This window comes from Oryctolagus cuniculus, chromosome 1, assembly GCF_051225735.1.
Source record: "Oryctolagus cuniculus isolate XC-2025 breed Fujian yellow rabbit chromosome 1, ASM5122573v1, whole genome shotgun sequence".
Lineage (NCBI taxonomy): Eukaryota > Metazoa > Chordata > Mammalia > Lagomorpha > Leporidae > Oryctolagus > Oryctolagus cuniculus.
Window position 1 is genome coordinate 77,919,854 of NC_142867.1, and position 17,406 is coordinate 77,937,259.

The following is a 17,406-nucleotide window of genomic DNA, read 5'->3' on the forward strand; positions in this document are numbered from 1 at the left end:
CTGGTGGCCTTGGCCAGCACAAAGGTACACTGCTATTCTGCAGATCATGTCTGTAAATTCTGCAATGACCTTTCATTTAAACTTTCATCAACTGCTAAAATCCAATTATTTGGAAGACCAGGCACTCACATTAGCTTCCAACAAGTACAGTTTGTGGAGTTTCCATGGCTAGATACCACACTCTTGTCACTGTTAATTTTTTTGGCTACTTCACTCAAATTCTCTTTTCAAAAGAACACTGTTCCTGTCTTCTGTGTTTACAAGAGTGCCTATCATCTGCTATAGCTATAATTAGTGCCAAGACTCGGGATTTTTTTTTTTTTTGGAATTCCTCCAACCAAGTAGAACACAAAGAACAGATTTATATTCCTGCCTTGAGCAAAACTGTGAAGGTGGAAAAACTTCATTGTTGATGCTGCCTTTCAACCCCACCCTGTCAGCTGTCTCTCTTTTCTGGATTCTCCCTACCCACTTGGGCCATATTCTCCACTATCACCCTCAGGTGACCAGCTCCCCCATTCTGCACCATGCATCTCTCCTTTTTCCACAGCACCAATTTTAATCCATCACCTGGAGCTCTCTGCTCCAGAGAGCACCAAGCTGTCCATGACCACCAAGCACAAGCTGTTGCTCATGTCAGGGTATAATCAGTTGGCATTTCTGTGTGGCCTCAGGCAGACACAAGTGAACCTGAACATGTAACTCCAACCTGACTGGTAAGGATATCAAGTTGCTAGGATAAAAAAGGAGAGACATGGTGCAGTTGCAGTCCTCCAGGGGTCAGGGAGGAGTATGGCAACTATTCTCACAGGCACCGTAGCCTAACAGACCAACAGTGCTGGGTGCCCTTGAATATTAGACACTTGGAGCAGATAACTTCTATTTTTTATTTTTTTTAACTTTTATTTAATAAATATAAATTCCAAAGTACAACTTTTGGATTATAGCAGCTTTTCCCCCCCATAACCTCCCTCGCACCCACAACCATTCCATCTTCCACTCCCTCTCCCATACCATTCTTCATCAAGATTCATTTTCAGTTATCTTTATACACAGAAGATCAACTTAGTATATACTAAGGAAAGATTTCAACAGACTGCACCCACACAGACACACAAAGTATAGAGCACTGTTGAGTAGTAGTTTTCCGTTAATTCATATAGTACAACACACTCACTGTGCAGATAACTTTTAAAACATCCTCCTCTATCTGAAAAAGAAGATGACTTGCAGTAAACAACTTTAAGATAACTCATTGAATTATTCTACAATAAACATTTTGTCCATGGAAGTTAATTCAGAGAACTCCTTGTAGTGTCCTAACAATTCAGAATCCCTTGGGCACACTTTGGTTGCAGCGTATGTTTCCAACCCCAATAAAAGTGCAGTGGTCTCCCCACCCCACCATTCACAATTTCACTTTCTGTAGTTTCAATTACTCTCTGTCAATCACTGAGAGCATCAACTGGAAAAATCCAGAAATGATGTACCACTCTGAGTAGTGTGATGACATCATATCCATCTCCATACACCCCACTCACTACATGAATCACCCCCTTTGTCCAGTGTATCCACTATCAGTCCATTAGCCACTAGTAACTGTCTCAGTTATCAGCTCAACTATGGCAAATCACTGTGCTTGTGTTCACGTAACAGATAGGGTTTGACACCACCTGAGGTTTCAGGCATTCATTGGGGGTCTTGGAACACAGGACCTATGGATAAGGAGGGGGGACTGCTATACATATTTGCTCTTTGAGACAATAGATTCAGAATAAACAATGATAGCACCATGATTTGAAAAGACAAAAAAAAAAAGCCACTTGCATTCTGTCACCCAGTGTGTTTATTTGGAATGCTTATCTGTTGAAAATTTACAGAGACAGAGTCAGCCTAGTGGGACCCAGGAAGACCTCTCTGGTTCTTAATGTGCATGAGAGGCCACTGCAGTTTTCACACATATTATGTAAAACTCAAGAATAACCATGCAGCAATTGTTTATAAATTCTTAGAGCAACAAAAGATGTTTGGAGGAGGAGTATTTTATCACTGACATTGTTTGGAATTCCCTAAGCTTGACAATAATAAAAAGCAGACCATCATTTATTCAGTTCTGCTGTACTTTTTAAATTGTTCACTGCCCATGCACCCCTTCCTTGCCAGCTTTCAGGGAAGGTCACTCCTATGTCACCCTGGGAAGTCACTGCACATGAGGTCAGAGTCAAATCATGATATGGCCAAGCAAGTCCCTCCCCAAATGACTTTCACTGCCCAGATTGTAGGTTAAGCCAAAATTAGTTCAGTGATTGCTCAAATGAAACAGATCTGGGTTTCCCAGAATCCTCCTGTATCTCTCCAGGGAGCCAGATGTCCAGGCTGATAGACCTCTGTGTGCAGTAGGCAAACTTTCTCCAGTCTCATTCCTTCTTCATCTCATTGCCATGTTTGTTTTGCTGTGTTTGTTGTTAGAGCTCTATGTATTGAACAAACTTTGTAGCCTGTGGGTGGATTTGTCCTGTTCTATTTCATACTGAAAGGCTATTTACATTCTGGCCTTCAGCACTTCTAGGGAACTAGAAATGGATATGAGTCCTGAGCCTCTGGGCTGCAGAAGCTGGAATTTTCTGTGGTCAGAAAATGCAGCAATTCTTATGGACCAGAGCCAACATGAAAGCATCTAAGAAGTTCTGGGTTTGCAACGTGGTCTTCTCCTGGAGAGCAGCAAGGTGCCCTGAGACCCTGGGATCAGACACTTCTCAAAATAACCTAACAATGGGCCTCATCAATTCCAAAGCAAAGAGCCTGTCAATGCTCATATAATATCTTCTGCACCACACATGCTAGACTCCTGGTTCAACTGTTTACACGTTCCTGAATCTCTCTGCGCTTCATCTTTTCTTCCTCTAAAATGGAGCTAATAATACTCCCTTTGGGGGTGGTTGTGGCTAGCAAATTAATCAAAACAGGTAAAACACTTAGCGGAACACCTGACACGTAGTGAGTACTTAAAGTATAGCCAATGTTATGCTATTGGCTCTGTTGTTTATGATTTAAGATTTCTCTTTAGCACTCAAGTTGTTTTCTTCTTTCTTTCTAGTATTCTTCTGCTATAGCAGTGATCAGTTGGCTATTTAGAACACAAAAGCCTCTTTAATATATTGCAAAAAAAAGATTTGATCTTATAATCTTGACTATGCAATAAATATATCAAATTATAGCAAATTTCTGGCAATTCCCTTTATGAGAATTTTTGCCTTTTATGTCTTTGTTATATATATGTCTTTGTTATATGTCTTTGTTATATATCTTTGTTATATATATTCAGTTATATAATCATATTTATTATATATCATATAATTATATTTATTATATATATGAGAGAGAAAAATACAACTGATATCATGAGAAAACTGTGCATGGCTTTCAAAAAATGTTTGCACCAAAATAAACCGTTCTTTAGATTTCATTTTCTCACAAACTTTCTGTATAAAAACCACTGAGATCAGTGATAGGCATATAGTTAACTCTTCATATGAGCCTGCTATTACAGTTCTCATGTGACACAAATGATCCTTTGCCAGCAACAAGAAACTTCTGTTTTCCTCTATGCAAGAGAAAAGAAGATCACTTGGGATCTTTTTTTGGCATACTGTTTATTGTTGAATACTACTAAATATTGAATATATGGAAAGTAAAAAGAGGGTTTTCACTTATCTGGGCAATTGACATTGGTTTGCATATTACATGTAAAGATGGATATATTTCTTCTGATTTTCAGAATTGGATAGCAAGGAAAAAGGGACCAAGAGAGCAGTGGGTGAGAAACTTTGTAAAAATATGAAGAAGACCCCTACTCCTGCCCCAACTTGCAGTGAGAATACAGAGACCCAGAAAGGGAAATCCTAAGTTTCAGTTTTGCAAGATGAAGAGTTCTGGTATAGATGGTGGTAATGGCTACATCATAGTATGAAAGAACGTCATACAACTGAATTTTGCACTTAAAATTATTTAGATGATAAATTTTATGTTGTGAACATTTTACTACAATTTAACATCTACAACAGCAGACTTAAGTTTCTGATTATTATAACATTACTATAATGCTCTTGTTTATCAATAGACTTTCTTGAGGCAAAAGAGAAGGGCCATGGGGACTGGCAGTGTGGCATAGCAGGTAGGGCCACCGCCTGCAGTGCCGGCATCCCATATGGGCGCAGGTTTGAGTCCCAGCTGCCCCACTTCTGATCCAGTTCTCTGCTGTGGCCTGGGAAAGCAGTGGAAGATGACCCAAATCCCTGGGCCCCTGCACCAGTGTGGGAGACCCAGAAGAAGCTCCTGGCTCCTGGCTTCAGATTGGTGCAGCTCTGGCCGTTGCAGCCACCTGGGGAATGAACTAGCTGATAGAAAACCTCTCTCTCTCTGCTCTCTGCTCTCTGTAACTCTGCCTTTCAAATAAAAAGAGAGAGAGAGAGGGACCCTGCCACAGCTAGCACATTGTATATAACCCTATGCATACCAAAGGGAATGAAGGGGTAAAAGAGCAACACCTTTTCCACACCCATCACAAAAGTCATGACTGACACTCCTATAACCAATAACAGGTTACCAAGAGAAAAGTGTAACAAATTTATGAGCCAAAATTTTACATGGTGTGGGAGCCTTCAGAAATGAAGACTCAAAGACCCTGGGGGAACTATATTTTGATTCTTGCATTCAATGGACAGCTGTGTAGAAATGGGATAGGGCAAAAGGCAGGTGATCTAAGGGTAATAGACTTAGGGGAGAATCCAGGAAGACTTGTTTGTTCAGATTCCTCCTGGTCTCTGGGTAAAGGGCAGGGTATCTGTCACATGAGGGGCTTCAGGGGAGAAGAGAAAAGGTCAGGAAGTGTCATTTCTAGGCTTTATGAGCTTGCTCTGGGGAAGAAGAATTATTTCTATAACCTGCTTTTGGAGAAGTATGGTAAGGGGAAAGGGGAGCAGGAGAGATAAACCAGAGAGAGCTTGCTTCTGAGGCCCTTCTAATTCTCTTCAATTCAAAGTACCCACACACCCATACCATACACTGTCCCAAAACCACCTGGCAGTCTCAACTGCCAATGCCTGCCCTGACTACCCTGGCTATCTGTCATAGAATCCTGATGTGTTTCACTGTTCCAGAGTCACATAGTGTAAGTTGTACAGAACTGGAAAAAGAACCCTCATGCCAGCACTGTCCCACCTTGTCCATCCTCTGGATGACATGAAAGGCAGTAATACATAAAAACAGACAAAGCAAGAGACACTGGGCTAACTTCTCTCTGCTCCACACTACCATTAGCTTCCAATATGCTTCCAACAAACTACACAACCATCCCCTCATCCATTCATTTTTTTTAAAAAAAGATTGATTTATTTACTTGAATGGCAGAGCTACAGAGAGGCAGAAGCAGAGGAAGAGAGAGAGCTTTCATCCACTGGATCATTCCCCAAATAGCCACAATGGCTGTAACTGGACTGATCCAAAGCCAGAAGGCAGGAGCTTCTTCCAGATCTGCCATGTGGGTGCAGGGGCCCAAGCAGGTGGGCCGTCCTCTACTGCTTTCCCAGGCAATAGCATAGAGCTGGATCAGAAGTGGAGCAGCTGGGTCTCGAACTGGTGCCCATATATACTGGCACTGCAGGGGGTGGTTTTACCTGCTATGCCATAGCACTGGTCCCCATTCATCTATCTTGATGTCCACCTCAAGCCATATCCTGATCCTCAGCTTCCACACACAAATCTTCTTTCTCTCCCATTTCCTTGAGCTCCCTTTGCCCTTGAAAATTCCTTTGCAACTCAAATGCTCCTGATATGAGATGTATGCATTATATCTTACCATATACTTTATATATAGTATTTCTTGTAACTTTACAACAATTTATTGAGGTTAATACTCTCCTTAATCTTCTTGGATCAGCAGGGAAATGGGCTCATAGCTACCATGCAGTTTGCTCCCTGTCACACTGGTGTTTAATGACAAAACTAGGATTACAGCCTGGATACATGCCAGTTTCTGTAAATCTAGAGCCCTTAATCTCTACATAATCCAACTTCTCTAAGGGAAAAAAAATCATATTGTCAGATAACTACACTTTTACTTTTTCCTAAGCCATGAGCTCCTTTGATTTAATCCACTATTACTCATATTAGTGACATTTATTAAGTGCCTCTCTTGGTCAGATTATTTTCTGGACAGTCCTTAAAAGGCAAGACCTATTTTTCAGTCTTCTATGTAGCCCCAACTGTCATCAGTGCTTGGAATTTTTAGTGTCTTTGATTGACGCATGACAAAATGACTAAGCACATAAGTACCAACTAAAATTCCTAGACAAAGAAGGAAATCAAATAGAAGTGGAGATGTGAAGTAAATGGGCAGTTCACTTTTTCCTTCAGACATTCCTTCCCTGCTGGTCATCATAGGTCTCCTCCTTCTTAATAAGGTTTAACCCTGCTTTCTTTGGTGAGAAAGAGAAACATGCTTCTGATATATCATTTTTTTTCTTCTAAATTTAGCAAAGTGTTGGGTTCCAACTAGGCCATCTACCACAGCACCAACAGCACAGTCTGTCCTCGAGGTGAATCACTCCTGTTACACAGATTTTGAAATGATTAACACATGAGTATACCTGGGAATGTGCCTGATACTCCAGGGCAAAGCAGCTTGCTCTGCACTGAACAGAACCACAGAGATGGCCCTGGTGGTTCAGAGCACACACAGGATCCAAAAGGAATGACAATGCTTTTTTTTCCCTGAGGACTAACAACCATCCCAAAAAAGAGATCTGTGTATGAAATTCCCTGTAATACCCAACACACACTCTTTTTGATCACTTGCCTGGATCCAGCATCCCAAAACTTTGGTGCCCAATAGGATGAAGTGAAATTGATACTAAAGACTGTGTCTTATAGGTCTCTGGGAGGTATCTTGCTATGTCAAGGTGCTAACAAAAGCAGACCGCAGAATCTTCATGGCTTACATACACTTGAAGGACCTGAATATTTCCCTCCTTCCAATAGATGAAGCTCTGATTAGAAGATTTACAAAGAAGCTAATGAAATGAAAGTTTCAGGGCACCTTCTGAGGCTTCTACTTTTCAATTTTCAGTTTTGTATTGTCTTACAAAAGCTCTCCCCCACCCAAATTGTATAATTATCAGGTCCTAAAGAACTTAGGTCTGCCCAACTTTAGGCAGGATTTTTCTACATAGAAAAGCAATGTTGGATTTAGAGGATTGTGACTCAATCTTTCCAGGAGATCCACGAGTTGATGACTCAGCACCATCCCTTGCCACATTTGTGTTTGCCCTCTTTGGTGCTTCTGACACTGATTTCAGAAACCACCCCCAAAGAATGAGATGAATTCCAAGCAGACAGGTTTTTCCCAACTGGAACATCACTGAAGAATGAATTTACCAAAATTTCCTCAGTAGAGACTTTGTTGTGTTCTCTTTGTAATCACTTAGTACTACCAAGTCATCCAGACATATTAGACAAGAGGTATGGAAGAAAGAGAAGAATTCTGTATTTTTCACTCTCTTTAGAATTTTTCCTTTTGTATAAAATTTCTGCTAATAATCCATTAAGAACAAGCTCTTACATCTTGGAGGGAAAGAAGTACCTTTTGCTCATCTTTGTATCATCAATACCTGTCATTTCTATAGGCATTCAAAAAATGTTTACTACATCAGCAAAAGAACAAATGAGTTACTCAATGAGAGGCACACAAAATATTAGGAAAAGAAAATGATCCAAATGTGAGTACAGAAGAAAAGGAGAAATAAAGTTAGGACATAGAAACAATATGTTGAGCTGTGGAAATGAAATTTACGTAGATGTAAGAACGTACTACTTTCCCTTTTGACTTACTGGAAATCACACAGATTTTTCATGCATCTTGGTTAGAAAAGATACTTGTGCCCTTGTGGGAGGCGGTCACATTGTATCCTTTATCTTACCTTGCAGCTTTTTGTACATTCAGAGGGCTTCAGTGCATAACAGACACTTTGCAAATAGGGAAAAGTCAATATTGATCTTAAGATAAATGTATGCACTTTCTTTTCCCTGGAAATTCATCCAGCCACATTTAACTCAAAAATAAAGCTAAAGCTTTGAGAATTAGTTCGAATGATTTGCTTAAATAGAACTATAATGAACATAAATACAAACAGAATCTAAAACATTTATTTTAAAAAACTAAAGTCTTAACTCCATTATATCAGTAAGAATTATTTAGGTCAGAGATTGATAAAATCAACAGATAATTGATATTGTAGGACTTGTACACCCATTCAGCCTCTGCTGTAACTACTCAACCCTAAAAGTAGCCATAAACAATGGGGAAATGAATGAGCTTAATTATCTTCTAATAAAACTTTATTTACAAAAAATAATGGTAGCCAGGATTTGGCCCAATGTTTAGAGTTTGTCTGCTCCTGTCTAGGTTATGCTGTGCTAAGACAGAGTCTCCAAATCTTAGTGGCTTATAAAAATAAAGATTTATTTTTCATTGAGTCACTGTTCACCTTAGTTGGTCTCACTCTGGGACCCAAGCTTATAGAGCAGGAATCACCTGAAACAGTGCCAATAGTAGTGACTTGACAAAGCACAAAGCAACTCATAAGTCCTTGCCTAGAAAGGACACAATGTCAAGTCCACTTGCATTTTATGAACCAAAACAAATTACATGGCCAAGAGGAACTTCAAGGGGGCAGGGAAACTTAACCCTGAGAGGAGAACTGCAATCTGCCAAATGTTTATACTAAAACTCTTCCCTTCTGGAGATGCAAATTTTAACCTTTCATTTTGTTATGAGTTGAATCCTGTTCTCTCAAAATTTCCATGTTAAAGTCCTAAGTTCCAATACTTCAGGACCCTATTTGGAGACTGCATTCTTATAGAGGTAATCAAGTTAAAGCAAGGTCATGAGGGTAGGCCTTAATCCTATATGACTTGTGTCTGTATAAAATGGGAAAATGTGAAGACAGAGGCTCACACATAGGAGAAGACAGGTGAAGAGACGAGAGAGGAGAGTAGCCTGGAACAAATCCTTCCCTCTGAACCTCAGAAGGAACCAACACTGTAGCACCTTAATTTTCCTGGAAAGTCACAAACTACCAACTCAAATATTCTTAAAAAAATTAATTTATTTATTTGAAAGGCAGAGTTACAGAGAGGCATAGGGAGAGAGTTCACTTGCCAAATGGCTGCAATGGCCAGCCAGAGCTGGACCAACCTGAAGCCAGCAGCCAGAAAGTTCTTCCAGATCTCGCAGCAGATGCAAGGGCTCAAGGATCTGGGTCTTCTACTATTGTTTCCCAGGCTATAGCAGAGATCTGGATCCGAAGTGGAGCAGCCAGGACTGAAACCAGCACCCATATGAGATGTTGGCACTGCAGGTGGCAGCTTGACCCACTACACCACAGCTCCAGTCCCCAAAACATTCTTTATAGGAGAATTAACAATAATTCTTCACAAACTCTTCAAAATTTCAGGAAAGAATTTTCTCAAGAATACTGAACAAAATATAAGCAAACCCAAACTAGTAGTATATGTGGCATCTTCAAAATGTTTATGGAAAATGTGTAACATGAAAAAAGATATGTACAGTTTAAAATAGCTTTGTACCAAAATAAACATTTTTTAAAGATTTATTTATTTATTTGAGAGGCAGAGTTATTGAGAGAGAGAGGTCTTCCATCCACTGGTTCACTCCCTAAATGACTGCAACAGCTGGAGCTGGGGCTGATCCAAAACCAGGAGCTAGGAGTTTCTTCCAATGATCACATGTGGGTGCATGGGCCAAGCACTTGGGCCATCTTCTACTGCTTTCCCAGGCCATTAGCAGAGAGTTGAATCAGAATTGGAGCAGCTGGGACTTGAACTGGCATTCATATGGGATTCCAGACCCACAGTCAGAGGCTTACATACTGTGCCACAGAACCAACCCCTAAAATAAGCATTTTTAAAAATGTACTTTTCTATTATCTTGTTGAAGTTGCCAAATATAAAGAGGCACATACACTAAGACCAATTTGGGATTCTTCCCAAGAATACAAGTTTGATTCAATACATAAAAATTAAACAATGTGAAAAAATAGTTTAACAATATAATACACTATATAAGTAGAATAAAAACTTTTTAAAACTACATGAACTTCAGCATGTGGAGATCTAGTTTTCTCAACATCATTTGTTGAAGAGACTATCCTTGTTCCAGGGATTGATTTTAGCTCCTTTGTCAAAAACAAGTTGGTTGTAGATGCATGGATTAATTTCTTGAGTTTCTATTCTTTTCCATTGGTATACCTGTCTTTTTTTTTTTTTTTTTGCCAGTACTAGGCTGTTTTGATTACAACTGCCCTGTAGTATGTCTTGAAATCTGTTATTGTGATGCCTCTGGCTTTGTATTTGTTGTATAAGATTGCTTTAGTTATTCAGGGTCTTCTGTATTTCCATATTAATTTCAGCATCGTGTTTTTCTGTATTAGAAGAATGTCATTGGTATTTTGATTGGGATTGCATTGACTCTGTATATTACTTTCAGTAGTACGGACATGTTGATGATATTGATTCTCCCAATCCATGGACATGGAAGATTCTTCCATTTTGTGTCTGTGTGTGTGTGTGTGTGTGTGTGTCTTCTTCTATTTCCTTCTTTAATGTTTTACAATTCTCGCCATAGAGATTTTTATGTCCTTCATTAAAAATCCACTCAAAATGGATCAAATACTTAAATCTTTCACCCAATACTACCAAATTATTAGAGAACATTAGAGAAATCCTGCAAGACATTGGCATAGGCAAAGACTTCTTGCAAAACATCCCTGAAGCACAGGTAATAAAAGCCAAAATTGATGAATGGGGTTACATCAAATTGAGAAGCTTCTGTACTGCAAAAGAAACACTCAGCAAAGTGAAGAGGCAACCAAAAGGATGGGAGAAAATATTTGCAAACTATGCAACCAATAAAGGGTTAATAATCAGAATCTATAAAGAGCTCAAGAAATTCAACAACAACAAAACAAACAACCCAGCTAAGAAATAGGCAAAGGACTTAAACAGGCATTTTTCTTTTTTTTTTTTTTTTAATTTTTGACAGGCAGAGTGGACAGTGAGAGAGAGAGACAGAGAGAAAGGTCTTCCTTTGCCGTTGGTTCACCCTCCAATGGCCGCCGCGGCCGGCGCGCTGCGGCCGGCGCACCGCGCTGATCCGATGGCAGGAGCCAGGAGCCAGGTGCTTTTCCTGGTCTCCCATGGGGTGCAGGGCCCAAGCACCTGGGCCATCCTCCACTGCACTCCCTGGCCACAGCAGAGGGCTGGCCTGGAAGAGGGGCAACCGGGACAGAATCCGGCGCCCCGACCGGGACTAGAACCCGGTGTGCCGGCGCCGCTAGGCGGAGGATTAGCCTAGTGAGCCGCGGCGCCGGCCTTAAACAGGCATTTTTCAAAAGAGGAAATCCAAATGGCCAACAGACACATGAAAAAATGTTCAGGATCACTGGCCCAACTAACTAAAAAAAGAAGAGAAAAGACCCAAATCAATAAAATCAGAGATGAAAAAGGAAATGTAACAACAGACACCACAGAAATAAAAAGAATCATCAGAAATTACTACAGGGACTTGTATGCCAGCAAACAGGGAAACCTATCAGAAATGGATAGATTCCTGGACACATGCAACCTACCTAAATTGAACCAGGAAGACATCGAAAACCTAAACAGACCCATAACTGAGACAGAAATTGAAACAGTAATAAAGGCCCTCCCAACAAAGAAAAGCCCAGGACCAGATGGATTCACTGCTGAATTCTACCAGACGTTTAAAGAAGAACTAACTCCAATTCTTCTCAAACTATTCAGAACAATCGAAGAAGAGGGAGTCCTCCCAAATTCTTTCTATGAAGCCAGCATCACCTTAATTCCTAAGCCGGAAAAAGATGCAGCACTGAAAGAGAATTACAGACCAATATCCCTGATGAACATAGATGCAAAAATCCTCAATAAAATTCTCGCCAATAGAATGCAACAACACATCAGAAAGATCATCCACCCAGACCAAGTGGGATTTATCCCTGGTATGCAGGGATGGTTTAATGTGCGCAAGACAATCAATGTGATACACCACATTAACAGACTGCAGAAGAAAAACCATATGATTCTCTCAATAGATGCCGAGAAAGCATTTGATAAAATACAACACCCGTTCATGATGAAAACTCTAAGCAAACTGGGTTTGGAAGGAACATTCCTCAATACAATCAAAGCAATCTATGAAAAACCCACAGCCAACATCCTATTGAATGGGGAAAAGTTGGAAGCATTTCCACTGAGATCTGGAACCAGACAGGGATGCCCACTCTCACCACTGCTATTCAATATAGTTCTGGAGGTTCTAGCCAGAGCTATTAGGCAAGAAAAAGAAATTCAAGGGATACAAATTGGGAAGGAAGAACTCAAACTATCCCTCTTTGCAGATGACATGATTCTGTATTTAGGGGACCCAAAGAACTCTACTAAGAGACTATTGGAACTCATAGAAGAGTTTGGCAAAGTAGCAGGGTATAAAATCAATGCACAAAAATCAACAGCCTTTGTATACACAGACAATGCCATGGCTGAGGAAGAACTTCTAAGATCAATCCCATTCACAATAGCTACAAAAACAATCAAATACCTTGGAATAAACTTAACCAAAGACGTTAAAGATCTCTACGATGAAAATTACAAAACCTTAAAGAAAGAAATAGAAGAGGATACCAAGAAATGGAAAAATCTTCCATGCTCATGGATTGGAAGAATCAATATCATCAAAATGTCCATTCTCCCAAAAGCAATTTACAGATTCAATGCAATACCAATCAAGATACCGAAGACCTTCTTCTCAGATCTGGAAAAAATGGTGCTGAAATTTATATGGAGGCACAAGAGACCTCGAATAGCTAAAGCAATCTTGTACAACAAAAACAAAGCCGGAGGCATCACAATACCAGATTTCAGGACATACTACAGGGCAGTTGTAATTAAAACAACATGGTACTGGTACAGAAACAGATGGATAGACCAATGGAACAGAATTGAAACACCAGAAATCAACCCAAACATCTACAGCCAACTTATATTTGATCAAGGATCTAAAACTAATTCCTGGAGCAAGGACAGTCTATTCAATAAATGGTGCTGGGAAAATTGGATTTCCACGTGCAGAATCATGAAGCAAGACCCCTACCTTACACCTTACACAAAAATCCACTCCACATGGATTAAAGACCTAAATCTACAACCTGACACCATCAAGTTACTAGAGAACATTGGAGAAACCCTTCAAGATATTGGCACAGGCAAAGAATTTCTGGAAAAGACCCGGGAGGCACAGGCAGTCAAAGCCAAAATCAACTATTGGGATTGCATCAAATTGAGAAGTTTCTGTACTGCAAAAGAAACAGTCAGGAGAGTGAAAAGACAACCGACAGAATGGGAAAAAATATTTGCAAACTATGCAACAGACAAAGGGTTAATAACCAGAATCTACAAAGAGATCAAGAAACTCCACAAAAACAAAACCAACAACCCACTTAAGAGATGGGCCAAGGACCTCAATAGACATTTTTCAAAAGAGGAAATCCAAATGGCCAACAGGCACATGAAAAAATGTTCAAGGTCATTGGCAATCAGGGAAATGCAAATCAAAACCACAATGAGGTTTCACCTCACCCCGGTTAGAATGGCTCACATGCAGAAATCTACCAACAATAGATGCTGGAGAGGATGTGGGGAAAAAGGGACACTAACCCACTGTTGGTGGGAATGCAAACTGGTCAAGCCACTATGGAAGTCAGTCTGGAGATTCCTCAGAAACCTGAAGATAACCCTACCGTTCGACCCAGCCATCGCACTCCTTGGAATTTACCCAAAGGAATTTAAATTGGCAAACAAAAAAGAGGTCTGCACCCTAATGTTTATTGCAGCCCAATTCACAATAGCTAAGACCTGGAACCAACCTAAATGCCCATCAACGATAGACTGGATAAAGAAATTATGGGATATGTACTCTTTAGAATACTATACCGCAGTAAGAAACAACGAAATCCAGTCATTTGCAACAAAATGGAGGAATCTGGAACACATCATGCTGAGTGAAATAAGCCAGTCCCAAAGGGACAAATACCATATGTTCTCCCTGATCGGTGACGACTGACTGAACACCAAGAGGGAAACCTGTTGGAGTGAGGTGGACACTATGGGAAATGGTGGCTTGATCAGCATAGCCCTGACTGTTAATGAACAACTAAATACATTATCCCTCTTAGTAGTTTTTTTTGTCTGTTCTACTTAATATGACTGGTTTAGATCTGTAATTGATGCACAGTTATTCTTAAGTGTTGAAAATTAACTGAAATGTGATCCCTGTTGAACATGGTGGTGGGAATGGGAGAGGGAAGAGATGTATAATTTGGGACATGCTCAGGCTGACTTGCCCCAAGTGGTGGAGTTGGAAGCATACCAGGGGATTCCAATTCAATCCCATCAAGGTGGCATGTACCAATGCCATCTCACTGTTCCAGGTGATCAGTTTCAGTTCACGGTTGGTCATGGTGAAGGGACTGGGAGTCAAAGGGAGCACATAGACAAGTCTAGTACCTGCTAACGCTAACTGATGGAGTAAATAAAGGGGAGAGTGATCCAACATGGGAAGTGAGATACCCAGCAGACTCATAGAATGGCAGATGTCCTAAATAGCACTCTGGCCTCAGAATCAGCCCTAAAGGCATTCGGAGCTGGCTGAAAAGCTCATGAGAGTATTTCAGGCATGGAAAGCCAAGACACTCTGGCAAAAGATCTCTGCGAGTGAGATCCCAGTGGAAAGAACAGGTCTTCAAAGAAGGAGGTACCTTTCTCTGAAGGGAGGAGAGAACCTCCACTTTGACTATGACCTTGTCTAAACAAGATAAGAGTTGGAGAACTCAGAGGGCTTCCATAGCCTTGGAAACTCATGACTGGAGCATAGGGAGATTACTGATGCCATAGACAGGAGTGTCAATTGGTAAAGTCAACAACAGGAGTCACTGTGCACTTACTCCTCATGTAGGATCTCTGTCCTTAATGTGCTGTACATTGAGATTTAATGCTATAACGAGTACTCAAACAATATATTTCACTTTGTGTTTCTATGGGGGTGCAAACTGTTGAAATCCTTACTTAATGCATACTAAACTGATCCTCTGTAAAAAAAAAAAAAAAAAAAAAAGAAAGAAATTATCAATTCCCAACTTGACTCTCACTGGGATTAAACATGACAATAGGTCTGCTCTGATTTCATCATCATTTAAAAAAATCATCTATTATTTTTCACTTTATGTTTCTGTGTGGGAGCAAACTGTTGAAATCCATACTTAATGTATACTAAGCTGATCTTCTGTATATTAAGATAATCGAAAATGAATCTTGATGTGAATGGAAGGGGAGAGGGAGTGGGAAAGGGGAGGGTTGTGGGTGGGAGGGACGATATGGGGGGAAAGCCATTGTAATCCATAAGTCGTACTTTGGAAATTTATATGCATTAAATAAAAGTTTAAAAAAAAAAATGTTCAGGATCACTAGCTATCAAGGAAACGCAAATCAAAACCACAATGAGGTTTCACCTCACACTAGTTAGAAGGGCTTTTATACAGAAGTCAACAAACAACAAATGCTGGTGAGGATGTAGGGAAAAGGGTACCCTAATCCACTGTTGGTGGGGATGCAGCCATTGTGAAAGACAGTATAGATACCTCAGAAATCTGAATACAGATCTACCATATGATCCAACTAGCCCACTCCTGGGAATTTATCCAAAGGAAATGAAATCAGCATATGAAAGAGTGATTTGTATTCCATGTTTATTGTAGCTCAATTCACAATAGCTAAGATATAGAATCAACCCAGATGTCCATCAACTGAAGACTAGATAAAAAAATTATGCATATGTACACCATGGAATACCACACAGCAGTTAAAAAAATGAAATCCTGTCATTTGCAGCAAAATGGGTACGATTGGAAAACATTATATATACTCAGTGAAATAAGCCAGTCCCAAAAAGACAGATACCAAATGTTCTCCCTTATCTGTGGTAACTAACAGAGCACCTAAAAGGTAATCTATAGAAGTGAAATTGACACTGTGAGATTCTATTACTTTGAACATCCCTTGTCTCCACTATTGAGGAACAGGGTGTTTTTTTTTTTTTTTTTCCATACTATTGTAGAACTCTTTACTTAGTAGTAGGGTTAAGCTTATGTGTATATAGTTAATTAAAAATAGACGTTAGTTAAAAATAAGTGTTGGAATAGGAGAGGGAAGAGGAAGAAGGGTGGGAATGCATATGGGAGGGAGGGAAGGGTGGGAAAAATCACTATGTTCCTAAATTCTTGTACATAACATGCATTAGGTTTGCATACCTTAAATAAAAGGTTCTAGGTAAGAAAAAAACTACATGATATTTTCAGTAGGTATAAAAACACGTTTGACAAATTCCAGTACCCTTTCATTAAAGAAAAAAAAAAAGACTTTCAACAAGCTGGGAATAGAAGGGAATGCCAACTTGATGAAGAACATCTATGAAAATCCTACAGCTACCATCATACTTAATAGTCACAGGCTGAAATCTTTCCCTCTAAGATAAGGAAAATGTCCATTCATGTCACTTCTATTCAACACTGTATTATATGTTCCAGCCATGAGAATTGGGCCAGAAAAACAAACAAAAGGCATTCAGATAGAAAGGAAGAAGTAAAATTGTCTCTGATCTCAGATGAAATAAACTTGGGTACAGAGGCAGGGGGGAAGGGAAGTTGGTTATCTTCTTAGAAGTGTATCTATGAGGGGGCTGGCGCTGTGGCACAGCGGGTTAACGCCCTGGCATGAAGTGCCGGCATCCCATAGGGGTGTTGGTTCTAGTCCCAGCTGCTCCTCTTCTGATCCAGCTCTCTGCTATGGCCTGGGAAAGCAGTAGAAGATGGCCCAAGTCTTTGGGCCTCTGCACCCATGTGGGAGACCCAGAAGAAGCTCCTGGCTCCTGGCTTCAGATTGGCGCAGTTCCAGCCGTTGTGGCCAATTGGGGAGTGAACCAGCAGATGGAAGACCTCTCTCTCTCTCTCTCTCTCTCCCTCTCTTCTCTCTGTGTAACTCTGACTTTCAAGTAAATAAATAAAATCTTAAAAAAAAGAAGTGTATCTATGTAATACATGCAATCTTTCCTATTTATATTAAGAAAAATTTTAAAAATACAAAAAAACAAAATCCTAAAAAAAAAAAAAAGACCCAATCCCTCTTCCCTCAAAAAACTATTATAGCTGAAACAAAGCACAACAAGGCTTCAGGGTGCAAGATCAGCCTATAAAACTCAAT